The sequence below is a fragment of the Zea mays genome, chromosome 10, assembly GCF_902167145.1.
Source record: "Zea mays cultivar B73 chromosome 10, Zm-B73-REFERENCE-NAM-5.0, whole genome shotgun sequence".
In the NCBI taxonomy this organism is placed as follows: Eukaryota; Viridiplantae; Streptophyta; class Magnoliopsida; order Poales; family Poaceae; genus Zea; species Zea mays.
Genome location: NC_050105.1, coordinates 131,013,301 through 131,038,822, shown reverse-complemented (window position 1 = coordinate 131,038,822; position 25,522 = coordinate 131,013,301). Strand labels below are relative to the sequence as shown.

At 48.7% G+C, this 25,522-nt stretch overlaps 1 long non-coding RNA gene and 1 other non-coding gene across 2 annotated transcripts; both read left to right on the top strand.

The window, feature by feature from the left end:
* Positions 1-4,788: 4,788 nt before the first annotated feature.
* LOC100279173 (uncharacterized) lies at positions 4,789-6,432 on the top strand. The gene is made up of 3 exons (NR_169296.1): positions 4,789-5,099; positions 5,968-6,158; positions 6,286-6,432. It is a non-coding gene; the product is annotated as an uncharacterized lncRNA (long non-coding RNA).
* MIR156h (microRNA MIR156h) lies at positions 5,247-5,361 on the top strand. The gene has a single exon (NR_121023.1). It is a non-coding gene; the product is annotated as a microRNA MIR156h (primary transcript).
* Positions 6,433-25,522: the final 19,090 nt, after the last annotated feature.

The following is a 25,522-nucleotide window of genomic DNA, read 5'->3' as shown; positions in this document are numbered from 1 at the left end:
CGACGCAGGGGCGTATGTAAAAAAGCCGAGTCTGTCCCTGATCGCCCTCTTGCCCTGTGCAGAGGCTCGGGGGCTGCTCTCGCAAACCCGGCTCCGGCCGAACCGTTGACAGCGTCAACATACCAGCTCGAGAACTTGGGACCCGACCGTACACCCGGGCTACGGCCAGCTCGCATGAGGGAACGACCAGACCAGCCGAAGCATTATGCGAGGCATTAAGACCTCGAAGGAGTGAAACCACTCCTCCGAGGCCTCGGGGGCTACACCCGCCGGGTGCGCTCGCGCGCACCCACCGGAACAAAACGCAACCGAGAAAGGCTGGTCCCCTTGCAAAAAAGTGCGACGAAAGCCTCCAAGCGAGTGCTAACACTCCCTTCGAGGCTCGGGGGCTACTGTCGGGGACCATAATTAGGAGTACCCTCAAGGCTCCTAATTCTCAGCTGGTAACCCCCATCAGCATAAAGCTGCAAAGGCCTGATGGGAGCGATTAAGTCAGGGATCAGTCCATTCGAGGGACTCGATCACGCCTCGCCCGAGCCTAGTCTCGGACAAGGGCAGCCGACCCCGGAGGATTTCCGTCTCGCCCGAGGCCCCCCTCCAGCGGCGAACATATTTCCGGCTCGCCCGAGGCCCTGTCTTCGCCAAGAAGCAACCCTGACCAAATCGCCGCACCGACCGACCAAACCGCAGGAGCATTTAATGCAAAGGTGGCCTGACACCTTTATCCTGACACGCGCCCCCCAGCCGGAAGAGCTGAAGTGACCGCTGTCACTTCGCCGCTCCACTGACCGGCCTGACAGAAGGACAGCGCCGCCTGCGCCACTCCGACTGCGGTGCCACTTGACAGAGTGAGACTGACAGGCAGTCAGGCCCTGCCGAAGGCACCATAGGAAACTCCGCTTCGCCCGACCCAGGGCTCGGACACGGGCTAAGTCCCGGAAGACGGCGAACTCCGCTCCGCCCGACCCAGGGCTCGGACACGGGCTAAGTCCCGGAAGACGGCGAACTCTGCTCCGCCCGACCCAAGGCTCGGACTCGGGCTAAGTCCCGGAAGACGGCGAACTCCGCTCCGCCCGACCCAGGGCTCGGACTCGGGCTAAGTCCCGGAAGACGGCGAACTCCGCTTCGCCCGACCTAGGGCTCGGACTCGAGCTAAGTCCCGGAAGACGGCGAACTCTGCTCCGCCCGACCCAGGGCTCGGACTTGGGCTAAGCCCCAGAAGACGGCGAACTCCGCTCCGCCCGACCCCAGGGCTCGGACTCCGCCCTGGCCTCAGCCGGCGGCCTCCGCCTCGCCCGACCCAGGGGCTCGGACTCGACCTCAGCCACGGAAGACAGACTCGACCTCGGCTTCGGAGGAGCTTCCACATCGCCCAACCTAGGACGCAGACCGGCCACGTCAACAGGAGGCGCCATCATCACCCTACCCCGAGCTGACTCGGGCCGCAGGGAACAAGACCGGCGTCCCATCTGGCTCGCTCCACCAGACAGGCAATGATGGCGCCCCACATACTCTGTGACGACGGCGGCTCTCAGCCCTCTTACGGAAGCAAGAGGACGTCAGCAAGGACTCAACCGCTCCGACAGCTGTCCCTCCGCCAGGCTCCATCGCTCCTCCGACGACCACGACATCACACCAGCTGAGTGCCAAAATCTCTCCGGCTGCCACAACGGCATGTACTTAGGGCGCTAGCTCTCCTCCGCTAGACACGTAGCACTCTGCTGCACCCCCCATTGTACACCTGGATCCTCTCCTTACGCCTATAAAAGGAAGGACCAGGGCCCTCTTAGAGAAGGTTGGCCGCGCGGGGACGAGGACGAGACAGGCGCTCGCTTGAAGCCGCTCGCTCCCTCTCCCGCGTGGACGCTTGTAACCCCCCTACTGCAAGCGCACCCGACCTGGGCGCGGGACGAACACGAAGGCCGCGGGATTTCCACCTCTCTCACGCCGGTCTCCGGCCGCCTCGCTTTTCCCCCCTTCGCGCTCGCCCTCGCGCTCGACCCATCTGGGCTGGGGCACGCGGCGACATTCACTCGTCGGCTCAGGGACCCCCCCGGTCTCGGAACACCGACAATATTTTTTTTCCATGGATCTGATTTGTGAGTCATTTTCATAAACCAATGCCAAGGATGAATCCATGCTTCTTGCTTGGAAACACCGAACAAACATCACTAGAGAAGGCGCTCGTGTTGGCGTCACTCATCGATGACGGGAAGAAGCTTGATGACTGCCAGTTCGACCTTTGAAAGTAGTCCTACATGGTCGCATGAGCCGCTGTGTATGACAAGCTCTGACGCAGACGCCGCTTGGACGCGGTCCAGAGCGTCTGCACTGCGTTGTCCATCGTCAAGCAGGAGGACCTCATGGTCGTTGTCAACGTCGGCGACTCTCGGGTTGTTGTGGGCACCGCATCCAACGACGGTGCCATCACGCCGTCCAGCTCATCGTCCATCTGAAGCCCAACCTGCCATGTAAGTCGCTACTGCCCGACCATAAATTCTTGTGCGCTCGGACGACGGTCGTTGCTGACGTTATGTGAGTGTTCTCGAACATGATTTATGTAGAGGAGTATCGCATCTTGTGGTGCAACGGCCAGGTGTACTACCTTGCTGATGAGCCCGATGTGCACTTGGTCTGGCAGTCCAGCCAAAAGTCATCGGTACTCGTCATATCGTGCACGTTCGACGACTACTATATCATTGACTGTGACGTCATCTCGGCGCCGAAGGTAACGCAGAGGAGGACCGACAGCAATGATCAGTTTTATCCTCGCCACCGTCGGGGTAGCTTTTGTGTTGGCCTGCCTTTAATTCTCTTCGCAAACACCACACTTGTTTTTTTGTTTGAGCAAGCGCGTATGGTGGTGCGTGCCTGATGACTGACGATATACGAGAGAACTTCCGACAGACGTGAGACGTGCTCTCCAATGATGAGACCATAAAAATCGTGGCATATATCGAAGTCTGCATGATACTGATGGTTGCAATTTAGTGGTGAAACAACTAGATTAAAATAACAAAAAATATGTATGGCAAGGGTCACAAATGGATTATGAAACTTTTTCTCATAACAGTATAACACACATTTTGTATATAAGTTACCGTGGTATTATATGTCTTCGTTGCAACGCACGGGCACTCGCCTAGTAGAATATAATACAGTTTCGTTTAGTCTTCCTAAGCTTCAGATCATGCATATGTGGCTTTTAAAGAAAGATAAATACGAAATATCAACGTTCACTTCGGATTGAAGCCAGTTGTTCCGACTGCTGTAATCTATAGACATAAAAATATTGTAGAAGCACTAGAAGCTAGTACGGATTAAAGGCAAACGTTAACTAACGACCTAAGTAGATGGCTGGTTCTATTGTCATGCACTGTTTAGTTAAACACAAAAAATGAAGTTTGGAGCTTAAAATAGTATTTTGGAGCTACAAATTTTAAACAGCCATAACTTTTAATAGCATATATTTTAAACGACATTCCAAGAGATGTGATAGTTAAATGATAGAGAAAAAAGTCACGTAAAAAAGGCAAACAAACTTTGGGGGGGAAAAACCATCTATATATGCATTAAAGAAATAATTTGTGCCCTGAGCAACTCATTCAAAAAACAGAAATATGGCCGTCCCATTTCCTCAAGGCTCAAGCCCCATGCATTTGGTAACAAAGTCCCATTTCCTCAAGGCTCAAGCCCCATGCATTTGGTAACAAACGCATATAAAATCACTACCTCTGGTCTCATCCTGATCTGCTATTCAAACCCGGCCATTAATTGGTCTCATTGATACAGGACCACCAGTTTAAAACTGTTTCTCTCTGATTTCAAAGTAGCACGACGTGGTTTGTGTTGCTTGAACGATGTTTTCATTTGTAGACAAGTGAAACTTTTGGCAAGTTCTATGCGTAGTCTTTCCTTTATATATGTGTTAATTTAGGGTGGAGGCCGGAAGCAGAAATTTGCAATCAAATCTGGTCTCTCTCAATTGAACATAATAAGCTATTGTCCCTTTTCAAATGAATGAATTAAGATCATCAAGGGCCCCCACGAGGCCACGATTAATACCGTATCTGCTCTGAGATTATGAACCGTGCGCATCAATATTAAAACAAGATAGGCACATGAAATTATAGAAGATTGATTAAGCTTGACAGCGCGAGGGATCTACAAACCGATGGCCGTCGAAACAGTTCGATATAGCAGCTTAATCTCAGCAACAAATTAAAACACAAATCGTATATACTTGGGCTAGCTATAAGCGCTGAACATGTATAGTCTTTGCAAGTACTAGTAAGTATAGACTCTAGTAGATGTAGTCAAATAATGATACTGGAGTATATATAAAAGAAAGCGGTCTTATCCATTTGAAAAAGTTCGTAAGCTTTTGCTGATTTCCATAAAGATCGTACTAAAAACCCATACTACTAGTAATGCTTTTGTGTTCCAAACGTGGCGCGTGCTCGTACCATGGACCACCGGGGTACGAATTGCGTGCACGTACCGGGGGCGCACCGGGCCTTGGCTGTAGCGTATCTTGGTCCCAGTCTCAGCGGAACGGTTAGCAAAAGGCGCAGCGGGGCATGGCAGGCAGAGAAGGGTACATGCATGCTTCGGGACTCGCAGCAGTTGGCAGGCACGCCCCAGAAAAAGAAATCCACGGGGTAGGCATGCCGCTGCTTCACCACCGGCCTCGGCCTCGGTGCCGGCGCCGATCGCCCAGGCCGCGCACCCCGCCCGTCGTAGTACTGTCAGTCATATCATAGCACCCCGCTCAGATTTCCACAACCCAAATCTACCCACCTCCTCAGACCTCACTCCACTCACCGTTGCCAAAAGCTCCCACCCACCTCTCATGGGCAGGGTTCATGTCACGGCAGCCGGCCGCCCGCCCGCCCGCGTTCGGCGGCGCGCATGCAGCATACACCGCCCCAGGCCCGATCGATGGAGGGGAGGGGAGCGCCCGCGAGAACCCTAAAAAGCCTCCGCTCAACCTCTATGCTGGATGGGATCAGCTGGACGGAGGCCTGGAGCGTCCAGCACTCCAGCCTGCCACACGCCTGGGCTGGGGCCCACCTCCCCGCTATAAAGCGGAGCCGCCGGTACGCGCTCCTACTCGACCCATGGCCAGTCGCCCAGATTAGCGGCCAGAGCATGCACCCAGGTTTTCGCGTCTGTGGCTGTGCTAGTACATGCGGGAGCGGGACCGGCAAGGCGGGGCGGGGCGGCTGCCGCCGGTCCGGCGGGGGCGGGCTCGCGCGCGCGCGGTGACAGAAGAGAGTGAGCACACGGCCGGGCGTGACGGCACGTGCCGTCGCGGCCGCGTGCTCACTGCTCTTTCTGTCATCCGCTGGTCCGGGCCTCTCAAGCCACGCGCGGCTTTCGCTCACCGCCGGCCGGCGCTAGCTGCCCGCTGCGCCAGCGCCACGCCCTATGCATGTCTAAGCCCCCATCCCTCTCGTGCTCCGCCTCCCATGACCTGGCTGGAGCTGGACCGGGTTCTCTAATTTAGATCGTCTCATCGTCTTCCTTCCACCAGAGAGAATTTCAATCTCAATCTTTTGGATTTCTCTCCGATTCGTTATCGTACTCCTTCATTCGTATTCATGGTACTGTTCGATTTGATGATTGATGGAACCGGGGGGGGGGGTGTTATTTCTTCCTTCTCGCTGCCGTACTTTTCTCGTTGTTTGTTTCTTCCTCGGCCTCGTACGACGCCCCCGGCCCGTTCGTCTTTCCGAGGAACCCTATACCATCACATTTATTTTTTTACTCCCTTCCCGGGGCGGCGGATTTATTCACTGTGCCATTGATGAACCTTTGGAACCTGGTATATGGCAGCGGCATCGTCAGGAATCTACCCGGATGGATGCGGATCCGTAGTCCGGCCCCTCCATGGTGTTTTTGACCAGATCTATTTACCAAATCGCTTCTTCCTCTCCTCGTTTGTTTTTCTTCTTTCCCTTTCAGGGTTACCGTTGAAGTCTGAGGAGACCTGATCCACAAGCACCGCCGCCGTGTGCCAGAGATGAGATGCCATGGAAGAGCAAGAAGACGCATGGAATTGTGACGCCAAGGAGAGCGAGGCACAGGAGCACGGTGACACGGTCGGCCGGCAGATCTGCAGTGGCTGCCGCCGTCTCCGCACGATATCTCGATCGGTCAGTTGTCTTCTACTGCCGTCCTTTCTGTTCTTGAATAGCCATGTCGCTGGTTGGAATTCAAAGGTAGGAGTAATGGTGCAACGATGCGTTGTCCCCTAATGGCTCCGGATATGCATATATGCAGGATACTGTTGAGATAGCTAGCCGGCCGCCGTTCCATTCATGGTGCTTGTACTCGTCCGATCGAATTCCTGGCCGCACACGCCATTTCTTTGACTTTTGTGCTGCCGCTCGATCGGTCTAATAAATTAAGGGGCTCGGGCGATATGCATTCCTGAATTTATTTTTTTTCCTTGCGCAAATTAAGTTTATATATCGGCGTTTGATGTTCATAAAGACGGCATAATTTCACTGAATAGTGTGAAACAAATTATAGTTCCGGAGGTTTTGTTGAATTATTGGGCTTTGCAGGATTTATATTGTTTTATACTTCGATTACCTGGGACAATGTAAGCTTTATTTTTTTTCTGTCTTTATTATATGGGCAAGTAAAAAGTCAAGTCGGCTGTAAATAATAGCATTGAAGGTTTCAAGGTACGCGCAAGCATGGTCCCTGGTGAAAGTTGTAGGTTGGTTAAGAAATAAATATTTTCTGGTATATGTAGCCAAAGTTTGCGTTGGGGGTTTCTAAATTTGAATTCAACCTACGAACTTTTCACCAGCAGGAGTGTTGATTTTTCACACACAAGTATTCTATAAAAAAGAAAGGCCAAGCTAGTTGCTGCCAGTTCTTTTTTACTGGACAAACGTTGAACTTTCAACTTTTTCCTATGTTGCAATATTGCATGCTTTCTTTACAATTAGTAAAGTCTGATGTTGCTTTTAAACTGCTCACTTACAGGCAAAAGAATTTTTGTTAGTTTTCCAGTTCCAACATGGCGCTACAATGGTTAATGGCAGTGCATATAAATTTTCAAGTATATAAAGTCTTAATCCAGCATAGGAATAATCAGGGTAATACATATACTCTCTTTCCATTAGCATGTAAACCACACTTGCACATCAAAGCTTCCTTTTTATTTTAAAAATATATGTAATGAAGCTAGCGCAACATCTGTTTCATCATATATACTCAGGGTGATACATATACTCTCTTAATCCATTCCCACTTCTGTTTCATCATGTATGTTAGCTCAATCTGATCTTATATCTAATAATATATCTATGTAGCTATGCACCTGCACATCAAAGCGTCCTTTTATTTTTAAAATATATGTAATGAAGCTAGCGCAAGGTGGTTATGTAGAGGTGTAAAAACTCCAGCCAAGGCATTATTGCACTAATAAGGGGGTGTTTGGGAACAAAGTTTTTCTGCAGTTTTGGAAGAATACTGCAGTATTCTCAAATACTGCAGTATTATATACATAATGGTGTTTGGCAAGCTGGGTAAAATCTCTGTTTTCAAAACTGAAGTATTGCAAATACTATAGTTGTTTTAAGGCATTCTAAACTTAGCTCTGGACCTCAGTTTTCAAAACTGCGGTATTATAAACTACGGTATTGTCATAACTAAAGTATAGTATAGTATTTCAAAAACTGTGGTTTTCAAAAACTTTGTTCCCAAACAGGGCCTAACTTGTTTGTCACGTGATAAAGGATGCAAACTGAACCAGAGCCTACAGGTATGTTCCTCCTACACTAATGTGGCATATGAATGCGCCCTTAGCCAGTACTCCTCCGTTCCAAATTAAAATTTGTTTTATTAATTAATGGGTTTATACAATACTTGATGTATTTGTTTTATATATGTCTAAGTTCATGTTCATCTATTTGAATATAGACATAAAACTAAGAGCTAAAATAACTACTATTTTAGAACGAATGAAGTATATAATTACCATGTAAGAAATTAAAACTTGTGTGATCAAGAAATTAAAACAAGAGACGGTTTTATTTCAAGTTTTGAGTAATAGTGCTTGCTTGATTAAACTTATCTCTTTTACTGGTAATGGTTCATTGATGATTTGTTCAATTGTATATACATTATTTTAGGATTCTTGCAATCAAGTCTTTTGAACTTTGATGATCAATAGACAATTGTTGACGTAAGGCTGATGTTAGTGAATTTATCCTGGCAAATACTTGCATATTTGTTCGTTTGGATTTTATGCTTTCACATAAATTACCTGAACTTGTTGATGTAGTAAACTACTTGTAGCTGTGATCAGACCATAGACTTAGTACATTACAACAATTTAAAAATTATTTGAATGTAACAACCTATGCATGGCAGAACGACTGAGCATGCATATAGTGTTAGTTCAGCGTATGGCCTTCTATCTGTTTACTTCCTTGGAGCAGCTTACACACATAAAGTCATTTAAAGTGGAGATGTATGATATATATGAACATATATTTTATTTATTTCGGTCTTCATTTTGTGACCCGCATGAATTTTACTGCCTTGGTCCCGAAAAATGCAACTGTAGCTATTTTTGGATCATATGTTAAAGTTTGACCAAGTTTGTAGAAGATAGTATCAATAATAGGTATAGCTATAAACATATCCCATGATAAGTCTAATAACACAACATATCCCATGATAATCTAATAACACAACAGGTAAACCATCATGTATCCTTTTATGCTGATGACGTGATAATGTTTCTCCCGTCATCATCTCAAGATAAGGTTGAGTAGTAGTTTATTGAATAGATATAAATAGATAAAGGTTGTTTTTAGTTAACAAACCACAGCGAACAGGCTGGAGGGCTGATGATTTCACACATTACTGTGTACTACATTTTATCATCAGAAGTTCTACCGTGACATTTAAAAAAATGAGTTTCACGAAATTTTCTATAATAAGAATAATGTGGATATATGTTGGCTGTTCCCGCCTAGAAATGACAAGTACAGAGTGTATCGTTGTGATAATGATGTTAACAAGATACGTATGTCACTTGTTGGAATAGTACCTGAAAGTTACTAGTTGAGTGGAATTTGTTTTATTTGAGCCCTTTACATGGATTCAAATTAATTGTATGACTCCATGTTTGACCATTTTATTGGAAGTAGTAAAATTGTTGTCCTACCTATATAATAATAGGTGGTCGACATGTGTGGAGAATGTTTTGAATCTTCTTCATTTGCTTGATTCTAGCACAGCTTTGATGGTTAGTGAAATGATACCATCATATATACACACTACCGGAACTGAGTTTTTTGCCGAGTGGACACTCGATAAAGAGCCGGATTCCGGTAGTGACATGCCATGCGCCATACTGGAATTCTCATCCCAAGATTATATCCTCTTGGCTCTAGTTGACCTCTAGGCCCATGTTGTGTCACACATAGAATTGCAGTGCCACATTCTCACACGGGGGCGGATCCAGGGCCATAAAGCCCCTAGTTTTTGTATAAGTTTTTGCCGGCCATAGATGGATGGAGAGGAAGAAGAGTAATTATAAAAGACGATGTAGAGGTAAGAAGGAAAAGATGGAGCGAGGTAGAAAAAAGGTAAGTAAGCGCTGATCTCACAAGTCATGTTTAGGCTGGCAGCACGAGGATATATGAAGTAAGTTAAGTGTCATCAAGAGCCATTGAAAATGCGCAATTGCATTTCAGTTTTATGAAGTACGCTGGTCTTTTTAATTTCCCGATCTTAGTAGCCAATCTTAGATTGTGTAGGATGTTACTATTCAGATATTTTCTTGGTCATATCTATCTCTTTAAATTTTTACATAACAAGAGATTGTCTAAACAATAATGCTCACCAGAACTGCTAGATATTGAATATAATCAGCGTACAAACCCAGAACATATATAGTCTGCATTAGGAAGTAGGGTACGGAGTAGGTCATTCCGTGGTCCGTGGCTGATAATAGAATCTGGAAAAAATTTCCAATGTCAGAGCTTCGTTGTAAAATACTAGGACGTTTTGGTAATGATCTGAGATGTAAAAAAAAAAAAAAAACAAAACTCCGTGAAATCAGATTCGAAACTTCATATGTAAATTATACTCCCTTCCTACCAAAATATAAATGCATTCTACATTTATGTATATATACTATACATTATCATTTGAATGTATATGGATAGAAAAAATAAGCTAGAAAGAACTATATTTTAGAACGGAAGAAGTGTCATATTATGTAAAAAAGAATATATGAAAATCGTACTGATATGTTGGGCTTGCAGCTTAGCTGTGTTTGGTAGCTATTCATCTCGATAGGGCCAGGTGCAATTGAAATTTAATTTTAAGTCTACAATTGGTAAATGGCGATATTTCTATTTTAGGTGATGATCAAGAAAGGTAGAAAGTGGATTATAGAGTTAGGCAAAGGCAAGATAAGCATTACTTTTTGCTTTTCAATGGTATCTTTTAGCATCATATGATCGTGCTCTTGCGTTGCATCCTAGTAAGTAGTTAGTGAATTTTGATTCTTATATTTATTATTTGCATGCTTTGATTGTGTTGTTATCAAGCACAAAAAACGAGATTGTAATGAAAACATACCCCATTTGTCATTAAGTTTGGACTTTTGGTGTTTGATTAAAGCAACTATTTGGACTAATATTGTTTTATACTATACAAGGTATAATTCAGCAGTATGTAAGGTGGAGTTGGACTTAGATAAAATGATCAACACCTTAAGTAAGACATTAGAAGACATTAAAGTCTGATAATGATATGCACTATGGGTACTAGACTGAGTCCGGTAAAGAAAAGTTCGAGTGGATGGATCCATGGACTCTGCTATGAGCCCATAAGGGAGGTCCACAAATAATAGGCTTCCAGAAGATTAGATATGACAAGCATCTCAAATGAGTAAGAGATAAACTCATAAATATAGAGTCGGACTCATGTACAACTTGATAACCGACTTGATTTCTTCATAAACTTGGTATCTAACTCAGTGCCTTCTATGTAATCGGTATCCCTCCATATTAAAGGAGGAAAGGGGACCCTCCTAAAAGATCAAGATACAAGAGATCCATTACATATAGGACATTGAGAGCTCGAATCTTTATAATCTTCAAATGTTGCTCTCGTGCTTTAACCTTCAAATTTCGCTCTCGAGACATACCCTATCAATTCATCGTCAACCAATTTTTGGTAGTTGGCACACCAGTTAGGGGTGTCATGAAGATCAACCAAGAGTTGATGACATCTATGAAGTATGCATCAAGAGATGAATTCACATTTTGTCGGGTACCATAATTAGGGGTACCCCCAATACTCCTAATCACGGCTGGTATACACCCTCAGACCAACTGACGGGCGCGGTTCAAGTCAAGGCTTCGTCTACCCAAGGGACGCGACTTCACCCAAGCCCAGCCTCGGGCTGGAGCAGTAGTCCCAGACGAGTTCATGCCTCGCCCGAGGGCCGTCTCAGGCAGCAGGCACCCCCTCGGCTCTCCCAAAGCCCGGCTCGGGAAGGCTTCGTTGTGAAGCAACCTTGGCCAGACTGCCTCACCAACCGACCGCTTCGCAGGCGCATTCAATGCAGGGGATGCCTGACGCCGTATCCTGACACACGCGCCTCAGTCAGCCAGGCTAAAGTGACCGCAGTCACTTCGCCCCTCTTCTTTACTGTCCAATATGATGGGAAAACAACGCCGCTCGCCCCGCTCCGACTGTTGTGCCAACCACCCAGGCGAAGACTGACAACAAGTCACGATCAACCACCGAGTTCGGCCTCGGGCGCAACAGGAAGCTTCGCCTCGCCCGACCTCAGGCTCCGGCCTCGGGAGGAAGCTCCGCCTTGCCCGACCTTAGGCTCTGGCCTCGGGAGGAGGTCTCCGCCTCGCCCGACCCCCAGACTCGACCTCGGTCTCGGGAGGAATCACGTCCTCGCCCGACCCCGGCCTCGGCCTCAAGAGAAGTCTCCGCCTCGCCCGACCTTGGGCTCGGACCGACCGCGCCAACAGGGGATACATCATTACCCTATCCCTAGCCAGCTCAGGCTACAAAGAACAAGACCGACGTCCCATCTGGCTTACCCCGGCAACGGGTAATGATGGTGCCCCGCGTGCACCATGACGCCGGTGGCTCTCAGTCCCTTACGGCAGCAAGGAGACGTCAGCAGGATCCTTGCCGCACTGCCAGCTATGCTCCTACAGGACTCAGACGCTCCTCCGACGGCCACGCTATCACGTGTACAGGGCTCAAGCTCTCCCCCGACAGCCACATTGGCATGTACACAAGGCTTAGGCACCTCTCTGCCGGACACGTTAGCGCATAGCTACACCCCCCATTGTACGTCTGGACCCTCTCCTTACGTCTATAAAAGGGAGGTCTAGGGCCATCCTGGAGGGGGGTTCGCGCGGGGGAAGGAGCGGACGAATAGGCTCCCTCTCTCTCTCTCTCCCTCTCGCGACGCGCTTGTAACCCCTACTACGAGCGGCACCCCTGGTGCAGGATAATACAAGGCTTGCCCCACATCTTGTGTTCCATCCCGCGCCAACCCATCTGGGCAGGGACACGTAGCGACAATCTCACTCGTCGGTCTAGGGACCCCCCGGGTTCGAAACGCCGACAGTTGGCACGCCAGGTAGGGGCCTGCTGCGTGTTAACGAACACCTTCCCGTTGAGTTCCAGATGGGGAGTCTTCATCAACCTCTTCAGCTCGGGACGGTGCTCCGCTTCGGGAGTCTCGAGTTCATGTTCCTCGACGGCAGCTACGACATGGTACTCCTCCCCTCGCGGCGTGACGACAACGACGGTCTTCGACTCGCCCGGCGGCGGCGAGCTCGGCGACAGCATCTCCCCGCGGCAGAAGAGGGGCACTCCGCTCGTCCTCGCCACCCCCCTCGCCGGAGGAGGCGGAGACGGGGCAACCATGGCCACGCAGGAGGTGGCACCTTGTTGGCTGTCGCACCAGAGCGAGTCGACGACGTGAAAGGGAAATGTGCCCTTGGGCCATTTCTAAGTATTTTGGTGATTGAGTGCCAAAACAAGTGCTTAAATGTAAATCTATGCCCATGAATGGACAAAGTGCAAATCAAGAGCAAAGGTATGTTTCTAAGTCTTAGTACATTGGTTTTGTGTACTAATATACTTGTCTAAGTATGAGAAACAGAAAGAAGAAGAAAAGAGAAGAGTTGGCTGTGTACAGCCAAAAGGCTGTTTCGGTCTGGGGCACCGGACTGTCCGGTGGTGCACCGGACAGTGTCCGGTGCGCCAGGCTGGCTCGGGCGAAGTGGCCGCTTTCGGGAATTCACCAGCGACGTACGACTAAAATTCACCGGACTGTCCGGTGTGCACCGGACTGTCCGGTGAGCCAACGGTCGGTCGGGCCAACGGTCGGCCGCGAAATTTGCGCGCGACACGTGGCCGGGCCAACGGTCGGAAGGGGGCACCGGACTGTCCGGTGTGCACCGGACATGTCTGGTGCGCCAACGGCTCCCACATCTGCAACGGTCGGCTGCGCCATTTTAGGAAGGAGATCGGGCACCGGACTGTCCGGTGCGCCCGATGACAGAAGACAAGATCAACCTTCCAGAATTGCTTTCAACGGCTCCTGGCTGCCTTGGGGCTATAAAAGGGACCCCTAGGCGCATGGAGGAGTACACCAAGCAACCTTAGAGCATTCTTGATCATCCACACTCAGTCTTTGCGCATTCGTTTGTCATTCTCAGTGATTCGAGCTCCGTTCTAGTGAGAACTTTGAGATAGTCTTTTGAGCTCGATTCTTGGCCGTGTGTGTGCGCATTTTGCTGTGGATTTGTGTGTGTTGCTTCCCTCCCTTACTCCGTGCTTCTTTGTGAACTTTAAGTGTAAGGGCGAGAGACTCCAATTTGTGGAGATTCCTCGCAAGTGGGATAAAGATAAGCAAAGCAAAACACCGTGATATTCAAGTGGGTCTGTGGACCGCTTGAGAGGGGTTGATTGCAACCCTCGTCCGTTGGGACGCCACAACGTGGAGTAGGCAAGCGTTGGTCTTGGCCGAACCACGGGATAACCACCGTGTCATCTCTGTGATTGATCTTTGTTGGTTATTGTATTTTGTTGAGGATTCCTATCTAGCCACTTGGCAATTATTGTGCTAACGATTAACCAAGTTTTGTGGCTTAAGTTTTCAAGTTTCACAGGATCACCTATTCACCCCCCTCTAGGTACTCTCAATTGGTATCGGAGCCGTTCTCTTCAAGAAAGGGACTAACCGCCCGAAGAGATGGATCCTAAAGGCAAGGGGATGGTGATCAACGACAAGGAAAAGGAGTCCTTCGTCAACGAGCCCAATGATGACAAGCTCACCGACTCAGGCTCGGGCCACAAAAGAAAAGACAGGAGAAAGAAGAAGGCAAGGCGCATCAAGGAAATTGTCTACTACGACAGCGACGAATCTTCCTCCTCCCAAAAGGACGACGACGACTACGATAAACGAAAGACGGTTAACTCAAACTTTTCTTTCGATTATTCGCGCATCCCGCATAGTTCAAATGCTCAATTGCTTCCCATTCCACTTGGCAAGCCCCCTCACTTTGATGGAGAGGATTACAGATTTTGGAGCCACAAAATGCGTACTCACCTGTTTTCTCTCCATCCAAGCATTTGGGAGATTGTGGAAAGTGGAATGAAATTTGATAGCTCGGATAGCCCTATGTTTATTAATGAACAGATTCATAGAAATGCACAAGCTACTACTGTATTGCTAGCCTCTTTGTGCAGGGACGAGTATCACAAGGTGAGCGGCTTGGACAATGCCAAGCAGATCTGGGACACCCTCAAGATCTCTCATGAGGGAAACGACGTCACCTTGCTCACCAAAATGGAGTTGGTGGAAGGCGAACTTGGACGGTTCGCGATGATAAGGGGGGAGGAGCCGACGCAAACATACAACCGGCTCAAGACCCTTATCAACAAAATAAGGAGCTACGGGAGCACGCGATGGACGGACCACGACGTCGTCCGCCTAATGCTAAGGTCATTTACCGTTCTTGATCCTCATTTGGTGAACAATATACGTGAAAATCCCAGGTACACCAAGATGTCGCCCGAAGAAGTTCTTGGGAAATTCGTTAGTGGGCGAATGATGATTAAGGAGGCAAGGTACGTGGACGACGCCTTGAATGGTCCGATCAACGAGCCGCAACCCCTTGCTCTCAAAGCAACACGAAGCAAGGAGGCGCTACCTAGCAAGGTGGCACAGTTTGAGGCGGCCGGACTTAATGATGAAGAGATGGCTCTCATCATCAAAAGATTCAAGACGGTGCTTAAAGGTCGCAAGGGACAGCCAAGCAAGACCAAAGCCAAGGGGAAGCGCTCATGCTTCAAATGCGGTAAGCTTGGTCATTTTATTGCTAACTGTCCCGACAATGATAGTGATCAGGATCAAGGGAACAAGAGGGAGAAAAAGAAGAACTATAAGAAGGCAAAGGGCGAGGCTCATCTGGGCAAGGAGTGGGATTCGGACTGCTCTTCATCCGACTCCGACAATGAAGGACTCGCCGCCACCACCTTCAACAAGTCATCCCTCTTCCCCAATGAGCGTCACACTTGCCTCATGGCAAGGGAGAAGAAAGTAAGCACTCATAATACTAGTACTTATGCTTCTTCAAGTGAGGATGAGTCTAGTGATGATGATGAGATAGATTACTCATGCTTATTCAAGGGATTAGATAGAACCAAGGTAGACAAAATTAATGAATTGATTGATGCCTTGAATGATAGGAATATACTTTTAGAAAAGCAAGAGGATTTGTTGTATGAAGAACATGATAAATTTGTAGAAGCTCAGAAATCTCTTGCTCTAGAAATTAAGAGGAATGAAATGCTCTCTAGTGAATTATCTTCTTGTCATGAAACCATTGCTACTTTAAAGAGTGTTAATGATGACTTAAATGCTAAACTAGAAGTAGCTAGTAAATCTAATTCTTGTGTAGAACATGTTGAGATTTGCACTAGGTGTAAAGATTTCGATGTTGATGCTTGTAGTGATCATTTAGTTTCAATTTCCAAATTAACTGAGGAATTGGATAGTCTTAATGCCCAACTTAAGACTAGCAAGAATGAAATTGATAAACTAAAATTTGCAAGGGATGCCTACACGATCGGTAGACACCCCTCAATTAAGGATGGACTTGGCTTCAAGAGGGAAGCCAAGAACTTAACAAGCCATAAGGCTCCCATTCCCGCTAAGGAGAAAGGGAAGGCCCCTATGGCTACTAGTGCTAAAAAGAACCATGCCTTTTTGTATCATGATAGGAGACAAACTAGAAATGCTTATAGGAGTTATAATGCTTACGATGATTTTTCTCATGCTATGTTTGCTTCTAGTTCTTCATATGTGCATGATAGAAATGTTGGTAGAAGGAATGTTGTTCATAATATGCCTAGAAGAGATGTTGTTAATATTCCTAGGAAAGTTAATGAGCCTTCTACAATATATCATGCTTTGAATGCTTCCTTTGCAATTTGTAGAAAGGATAGAAAGGTAATTGCTAGAAAGTTAGGGGCAAAATGCAAGGGTGATAAAACTTGCATTTGGGTCCCTAAGGAAATTGTGACTAACCTTGTAGGACCCAACAAGAGTTGGGTACCTAAGTCCCAAGCCTAAATTTGCCTTGCAGGTTTATGCATCCGGGGGTTCAAGCTGGATTATTGATAGCGGATGCACAAACCATATGACGGGGGAGAAGAAGATGTTCACCTCCTACGTCAAGAATAAGGATTCCCAAGATTCAATTATATTCGGTGATGGGAATCAAGGCAAGGTAAAAGGGTTAGGTAAAATTGCAATTTCTAATGAGCACTCCATATCTAATGTGTTTTTAGTAGAGTCTCTTGGATATAATTTGCTATCTGTTAGTCAATTATGCAACATGGGGTATAACTGTCTATTTACAAATGTAGATGTGTCTGTCTTTAGAAGAAGTGATGGTTCACTAGCTTTTAAGGGTGTATTAGACGGCAAACTTTATTTAGTTGATTTTGCAAAAGAAGAGGCCGGTCTAGATGCATGCTTAATAGCTAAGACTAGCATGGGCTGGCTGTGGCATCGCCGCTTAGCACATGTGGGGATGAAGAACCTTCACAAGCTTCTAAAGGGAGAACACATGATAGGTTTGACTAACGTGCAATTCGAAAAAGATAGACCTTGTGCAGCTTGTCAAGCAGGTAAACAAGTGGGAGGAGCGCATCACAGCAAGAATGTGATGACCACTTCAAGACCCCTGGAGCTGCTGCATATGGACCTCTTCGGACCTGTCGCCTATCTGAGCATAGGAGGGAGTAAGTATGGTCTAGTTATTGTTGATGACTTTTCCCGCTTCACTTGGGTGTTCTTTTTGCAGGATAAGTCTGAAACCCAAGGGACCCTCAAGCGCTTCCTCAGGAGAGCTCAAAATGAGTTTGAGCTCAAGGTGAAGAAGATAAGGAGCGACAACGGGTCCGAGTTCAAGAACCTTCAAGTGGAGGAGTTCCTTGAGGAGGAAGGGATCAAGCACGAGTTCTCCGCTCCCTACTCACCACAGCAAAATGGTGTGGTAGAGAGGAAGAACATGACGCTAATCGATATGGCGAGGACGATGCTTGGAGAATTCAAGACCCCCGAGTGTTTCTGGTCGGAAGCCGTGAACACGGCTTGCCACGCCATCAACAGGGTCTACCTTCATCGCCTCCTCAAGAAGACTTCGTATGAGCTACTAACCGGTAACAAACCCAATGTATCTTACTTTCGTGTATTTGGGAGCAAGTGCTACATTCTAGTAAAGAAGGGTAGAAATTCTAAGTTTGCTCCCAAAGCTGTAGAAGGGTTTTTGTTAGGTTATGACTCAAATACAAAGGCGTATAGAGTCTTCAACAAATCATCGGGTTTGGTTGAAGTCTCTAGCGACGTTGTATTTGATGAGACTAATGGCTCTCCAAGAGAGCAAGTTGTTGATCTTGATGATGTAGATGAAGAAGACGTTCCAACGGCCGCTATGCGCACCATGGCGATTGGTGATGTGCGACCACAGGAACAATTGGAGCAAGATCAACCTTCTTCCTCAACAATGATGCATCCCCCAACTCAAAACGATGAACAGGTTCATCAAGAGGAGTGTGATCAAGGGGGAGCACAAGATGATCATGTGATGGAGGAAGAAGCACAACCGGCACCTCCAACCCAAGTTCGAGCGATGATTCAAAGGGATCATCCCGTCGACCAAATTCTGGGTGATATTAGCAAGGGAGTAACTACTCGATCTCGATTAGTTAATTTTTGTGAGCATTACTCCTTTGTCTCTTCTATTGAGCCTTTCAGGGTAGAAGAGGCCTTGCTAGATCCGGACTGGGTGTTAGCCATGCAGGAGGAACTCAACAACTTCAAGTGAAATGAAGTTTGGACACTGGTGCCTCGTCCCAAGCAAAACGTTGTGGGAACCAAGTGGGTGTTCCGCAACAAACAGGACGAGCACGGGGTGGTGACGAGGAACAAGGCTCGACTTGTGGCAAAAGGTTATGCCCAAGTCGCAGGTTTGGACTTTGAGGAGACGTTTGCTCCTGTGGCTAGGCTAGAATCAATTCGTATCTTGCTAGCATATGCCGCTCACCATTCTTTCAGGTTGTTCCAAATGGATGTGAAGAGCGCTTTCCTCAACGGGCCAATCAAGGAGGAGGTGTACGTGGAGCAACCCCCTGGCTTCGAGGATGAACGGTACCCCGACCACGTGTGTAAGCTCTCTAAGGCGCTCTATGGACTTAAGCAAGCCCCAAGAGCATGGTATGAATGCCTTAGAGACTTTTTAATTGCAAATGCCTTCAAGGTCGGGAAAGCCGATCCAACTCTTTTTACTAAGACATGTGATGGTGATTTGTTTGTGTGCCAAATTTATGTCGATGACATAATATTTGGTTCTACTAACCAAAAGTCTTGTGAAGAGTTTAGCAGGGTGATGACGCAGAAATTCGAGATGTCAATGATGGGCGAGTTGAACTACTTCCTTGGGTTCCAAGTGAAGCAACTCAAAGATGGCACCTTCATCTCCCAAACGAAGTACACGCAAGATCTGCTAAAGCGGTTTGGGATGAAGGACGCCAAGCCCGCAAAGACTCCGATGGGGACCGACAGACACACCGACCTCAACAAAGGAGGTAAGTCCGTTGATCAAAAAGCATACCGGTCAATGATAGGGTCTTTACTTTATTTATGTGCTAGTAGACCGGATATTATGCTTAGCGTATGCATATGTGCTAGATTTCAATCCGATCCTAAGGAGTGTCACTTAGTGGCGGTGAAGCGAATTCTTAGATATTTGGTTGCTACGCCTTGCTTCGGGCTCTGGTATCCAAAGGGGTCTACCTTTGACTTGGTTGGATACTCAGATTCCGACTATGCTGGATGTAAGGTCGATAGGAAGAGTACATCGGGGACGTGCCAATTCTTAGGAAGGTCCCTGGTGTCATGGAACTCTAAGAAACAAACCTCCGTTGCCCTATCCACCGCTGAGGCCGAGTACGTTGCCGCAGGACAGTGTTGCGCGCAACTACTTTGGATGAGGCAAACCCTCAGGGACTTTGGCTACAATCTGAGCAAAGTCCCACTCCTATGTGACAATGAGAGTGCTATCCGCATGGCGGAAAATCCTGTTGAACATAGCCGCACAAAGCACATTGACATCCGGCATCACTTTTTGAGAGACCACCAGCAAAAGGGAGATATCGAAGTGTTTCATATTAGCACCGAGAACCAGCTAGCCGATATCTTTACCAAGCCTCTAGATGAGAAGACCTTTTGAAGGCTGCGTAGTGAGCTAAATGTCTTAGATTCACGGAACTTGGATTGACTTGTAGCATACATGTATTTATGCTTTTGATCATGTTCCTTTTTTGCATTTTGTTGTTTAGTATGGTGCTCAAGTTGTACAAACACTCCCTGGACCTCACAAGTCCGTTGCAAAGTGATGCACCGTTTTAGGGGGAGATGTGTTACAACTTGACCCTTTGAGACTAACCATATGCTTGAGTTTGCTTGTTTTAGTCTCGAAGGAGAATTAAAAGGGAAAAGGTGGCCTTGGACCATGCAAGACTTCCACTGCACTCCGATGAAAAGAGTAACTTTTTCAAGTTCATCTCTTAACTCTTATTGCCTATTTGCTTTTAATTGAAGATTTTGGTGAGGCAATGGGGTTAAGGGCCAAGATTGATCCCGTTTTGGTGCTTGATGCCAAAGGGGGAGAAAATAAAGGCCAAAGCGATAAATGGATCAGCTACCACTTGAGAAACTTTGAAAACAGTAGGATAGAGCTTTTGGTTTGTCAAAACTCTTGCATTGTCTCTTTTGTCAAAAGTTGGCCTCTTGTGGGGAGAAGTGTTGATTATGGGAAAAAGGGGGAGTTTTTGGAATCTTGAATCAATTTTCTATGGAAAACCTCTCTTTATGTCTCTACAAGTGGATTTGACTTAGAGATAGGATTTTGAGTTTGATTTGCAAAAACAAACCAAGTGGTGGCAAAGGATGATCCATATATGCCAAATTGAATCAAAATGAATTTGAGTTTTTATTTGAAGTGATATTGCACTTGTTCTAGTTGCTTTATGTTGTGTTGGCATAAATCACCAAAAAGGGGGAGATTGAAAGGGAAATGTGCCCTTGGGCCATTTCTAAGTATTTTGGTGATTGAGTGCCAACACAAGTGCTTAAATGTAAATCTATGCCCATGAATGGACAAAGTGCAAATCAAGAGCAAAGGTATGTTTCTAAGTCTTAGTACATTGGTTTTGTGTACTAATATACTTGTCTAAGTATGAGAAACAGAAAGAAGAAGAAAAGAGAAGAGTTGGCTGTGTACAGCCAAAAGGCTGTTTCGGTCTGGGGCACCGGACTGTCCGGTGGTGCACCGGACAGTGTCCGGTGGTGCACCGGACAGTGTCCGGTGCGCCAGGCTGGCTCGGGCGAAGTGGCCGCTCTCGGGAATTCACCAGCGACGTACGACTAAAATTCACCGGACTGTCCGGTGTGCACCGGACTGTCCGGTGAGCCAACGGTCGGTCGGGCCAACGGTCGGCCGCGAAATCTGCGCGCGACACGTGGCCGGGCCAACGGTCGGAAGGGGGCACCGGACTGTCCGGTGTGCACCGGACATGTCCGGTGCGCCAACGGCTCCCACATCTGCAACGGTCGGCTGCGCCATTTTAGGAAGGAGATCGGGCACCGGACTGTCCGGTGTGCACCGGACTGTCCGGTGCGCCCGATGACAGAAGGCAAGATCAGCCTTCCAGAATTGCTTTCAACGGCTCCTGGCTGCCTTGGGGCTATAAAAGGGACTCCTAGGCGCATGGAGGAGTACACCAAGCAACCTTAGAGCATTCTTCATCATCCACACTCAGTCTTTGCGCATTCGTTTGTCATTCTCAGTGATTCGAGCTCCGTTCTAGTGAGAACTTTGAGATAGTCTTTTGAGCTCGATTCTTGGCCGTGTGTGTGCGCATTTTGCTGTGGATTTGTGTGTGTTGCTTCCCTCCCTTACTCCGTGCTTCTTTGTGAACTTTAAGTGTAAGGGCGAGAGACTCCAATTTGTGGAGATTCCTCGCAAGTGGGATAAAGATAAGCAAAGCAAAACACCGTGGTATTCAAGTGGGTCTGTGGACCGCTTGAGAGGGGTTGATTGCAACCCTCGTCCGTTGGGACGCCACAACGTGGAGTAGGCAAGCGTTGGTCTTGGCCGAACCACGGGATAACCACCGTGTCATCTCTGTGATTGATCTTTGTTGGTTATTGTATTTTGTTGAGGATTCCTATCTAGCCACTTGGCAATTATTGTGCTAACGATTAACCAAGTTTTGTGGCTTAAGTTTTCAAGTTTCACAGGATCACCTATTCACCCCCCTCTAGGTGCTCTCACGACGCCGACACTCCCCCGAGGGACATGTCAGGCATTGTCCTTGCACCTAAGACGACGGCGGGTGTCACTTCCCCACGACGTGTCAGCCCCAAGCGGACTGATGACGCCAGCACCCTCGCAAAGGATCTGCTGGGCGTTACCCTCGTACCTGAGATGACGGTGTGCTCCGCCCCCGACGCGACTTCACCACCATCCATCGATCAAGAGGTACCGTCCGTTTTCCATCCCGTACCCTTTCGATTCAGCTTCGATCCACCTAGCGACCCCACTACGGTGAGCGCCTTCGTAAAGGCGTATCCAAACCTTTCGGGGTACCACATGTGGTCGACCTGGGACCGACTGACAGCCATCTCAACCTTCGGACTGGCGGGTTCCGAGGAAGAGGACGACCCCGACTCCGGTTGGGATTTCTCTGGCCTCAATGACCTCGGTGCCATGCGGGACTTCATGTTCGCATGTGACCACTGCCTCTCCGGTTGTTCTGACGATGGCCATGACCTTGACGACGAGGGTTACGGCCCAAGTCGCGAATGTTTCCGCGTCGATCAGGGAGATCACAACGAAGGCAACCAACTCGGTATGCCGGAGGTTGACGATCCCCCTGGGCTCGCATCTCGCGTTGACATCCCGCGGGAGCTAGCTGTGGTCCCAGTCCCTGCGGGGGGTCGGGACATACAGCTCGAGCAAATCCGTGAGATGCAGGCCCGGGTCGACGGGGAAGCAGGCCGGCTTGTGCAGCTCCGACAGAACATCGAACAGGAGTGGGCAGGCCGAACACTCGCCGGAGGAGCCTGTCATCGGGCCCAAGACGTCTAGCGCCGCATCGTCGACAATGCTAGGGCAGCGCTGCCCCCGGCCGTCAGCGGGTCCGGCCGGGACCTAGCTGCAGCGGCGATGCTACTTCGAGCCATGCCGGAGCCATCCACCACCAAGGGACGGCGTATCCAGGGCGAACTCAAGGATCTCCTGGAAGGCGCTGCAGTTCGACGAGCCGAGAGCTCCGCCTCCCGGAGGCGAGCTGACCCCTCGGAGCATCACGCGGTGTCCTCCTGACGCATTCGGGAAGCCTCGGTCCATCCCGAGCGCACGCGGGACGAGGCGCCTGCCGCCCGAGATCGCCTTGGCAACGAGCACCACCATCTCGACCGTCGAGCCCGCCTCGACAAGAAGGTGCGCCGAGGCTACCATCCTAGTCGTGGGGGACGCTGCAAGAGCGAGGAGGATCGCAGTCCTCCGCCCGAACCACCCGGTCCGCGAGTCTTCAGCCGAGCCATACGACGAGCGCCATTCCCTGCCCGTTTCCGAGCCCCAACTACCATCACTAAGTACTCTGGGGAGACGAGGGCGGAGCTGTGGCTCGCGGACTACCGACTGGCATGCCAGTTGGGAGGGGCGGATGATGACAACCTCATCATCCGTAATCTACCCCTTTTCCTCTCCGACGCCGTCTGAGCCTGGCTGGAGCATCTGCCTCCTACGCAGCTCTCGGACTAGGACGATCTGGTCAAGGCTTTCGCGGGAAACTTCCAAGGCACGTACGTGCGCCCTGGGAACTCATGGGATCTCCGAAGCTGCCGCCAGCAGCCAGGGGATTCCCTCCGAGAGTACATCCGGCGGTTTTCGAAGCAGCGCACCGAGCTGCCCAACGTTACCGACTCGGATGTCATCAGGGCTTTCCTTGCCGGCACCACTTGCCGAGACCTGGTGAGCAAACTAGGGTGCAAGACTCCCACCCGTGCGAGCGAACTGATGGACGTCGCCACCAAGTTCGCCTCGGGTCAGGAGGCGGTCGAAGCCATCTTCCAAAAGGACAAGCAGCCTCAGGGAGAGCTGAAGAAAGATGCCCCCGAGGCGTCCGCCCAGCGGGGCATGAAGAAGAAGGCCAAGAACAAGTCGCAAGTGAACCGTGACGCTGCTGACGCGAATCTCGTCGTTGCGGCCGAGCACAGGAACCCTCGGAAACCTCGCGGAGGGGCCGACGCATTCGACAAGATGCTCAAGGAGCCGTGCCCCTATCACCAGGGTCCCGTCAAGCACACCCTTGAAGACTGTGTCATGCTCCGGCGCTACTGCCATAAGACCGGGCCCCCGGCGGAAGATGGCAAGAGCCATGACAACAACAAGAAGGAGGGCGGCAAGGAAGAGGAGTTCCCGGAGGTCCACAACTGCTTCATGATCTACGGCGGGCAGACGGCGAACACCTCGGCTCAGCACCGCAAGCAGGAGCGCCGGGAGGTCTGCTTGGTGAAGGTGGCAGCACCAGTCTACCTAGACTGGTCCGACAAGCCTATCACCTTCGACCGAGGCGACCACCCCGACTTCGTGCCAAGCCAGGAAGGTACCCGCTCATCGCCGATCCGATCATCAGCAACATTAGGCTCTCCAAAGTCCTCATGGACGGCGGACAGCAGCCTTAACATCATCTACGCCGAGACCCTGGAACTCTTGGGGGTTGATAGGTCCAAGGTCCAGGCCGGTGCGGCACCCTTCCACGGGATCGCGCCCAGAAAGCGAATCTGTAGCATCCCAAAAATTCAAATCTTGAAATTTTCTCAAACTCGCTCTAAATTCAAAATGAATTTCAAATTTCATTTCAAAATGTTTGTTTGCGAGTTGATATCAACAAATAAAATATAGTGGTCTATATTCTCTCCAAAATCCTCCTCAAAATATCCTACAAATATTTCCCCAGTGATCACCCTCAAACTCTTTCAGAAATACTACTCAAATATTCCACCGATATATCTCCAAGTATTTTCTTCCTAAGAAATACCTTCAGAATCATTTTTCAAGCCCTCACAAATATTTTCTTCATAACTTTCCTCATGCTCATACGTATACGTATGCCTCCGGTGTCATACGGTGAGCTCTACTAGCTAATTACACTCATATAAGACAAATCCATGCTAATCTCCCACTAATCCTCTCATCCTCCCACTAATCCTCTCATCCCTCCCCCTAATCCCCCCACCATGGCTATAAATAGAGGGGCAAGGGCCTCATCTCATCCCACCCCAAGCCATTTCATGGCAACTCCCTCCCCCCCACACCCACACTCCCACTCCCACTCCACCTCCCACACAAGCACACACTAGCACAAGGATCGTTCGGTCGTTCTTCGATCGTTCGTCCCCCTGTTCTTAGTTTGTTCGTTCGTTCGTCCGATCGTTCGATCGTTCGTCCGATCGTTCATGGTTCGTTCGTCCGTTCGTCCGATCGTTCGATCGTTCGTCCGTTCGTTCGTCCAAATAATCTTTTTCCTATCGTTATGCTGCCGAAATTCCGATCGTTCGTTCATTCGATCGTTCGATCGTTCATCGTTCGTTCATAGTTCCTATTCATCGTTCATCGTTCGTTCATAGTCCCTATTCATCGTTCTTCCAGATAATCCTTTTCCTGCCGTTATGCTGCCAAAATTCCGATCGTTCGTCGTTCGATCATTCGATCGTTCATCGTTCGTTCATAGTTCCTATTCACCGTTCATCGTTCATTCATACGAACTATTCACCATCACTATTTACCATCACTATTTACCGTTACTTTTTACCGTTTACCATTACTTTTTACCGTTACTTTTTACCGTTACT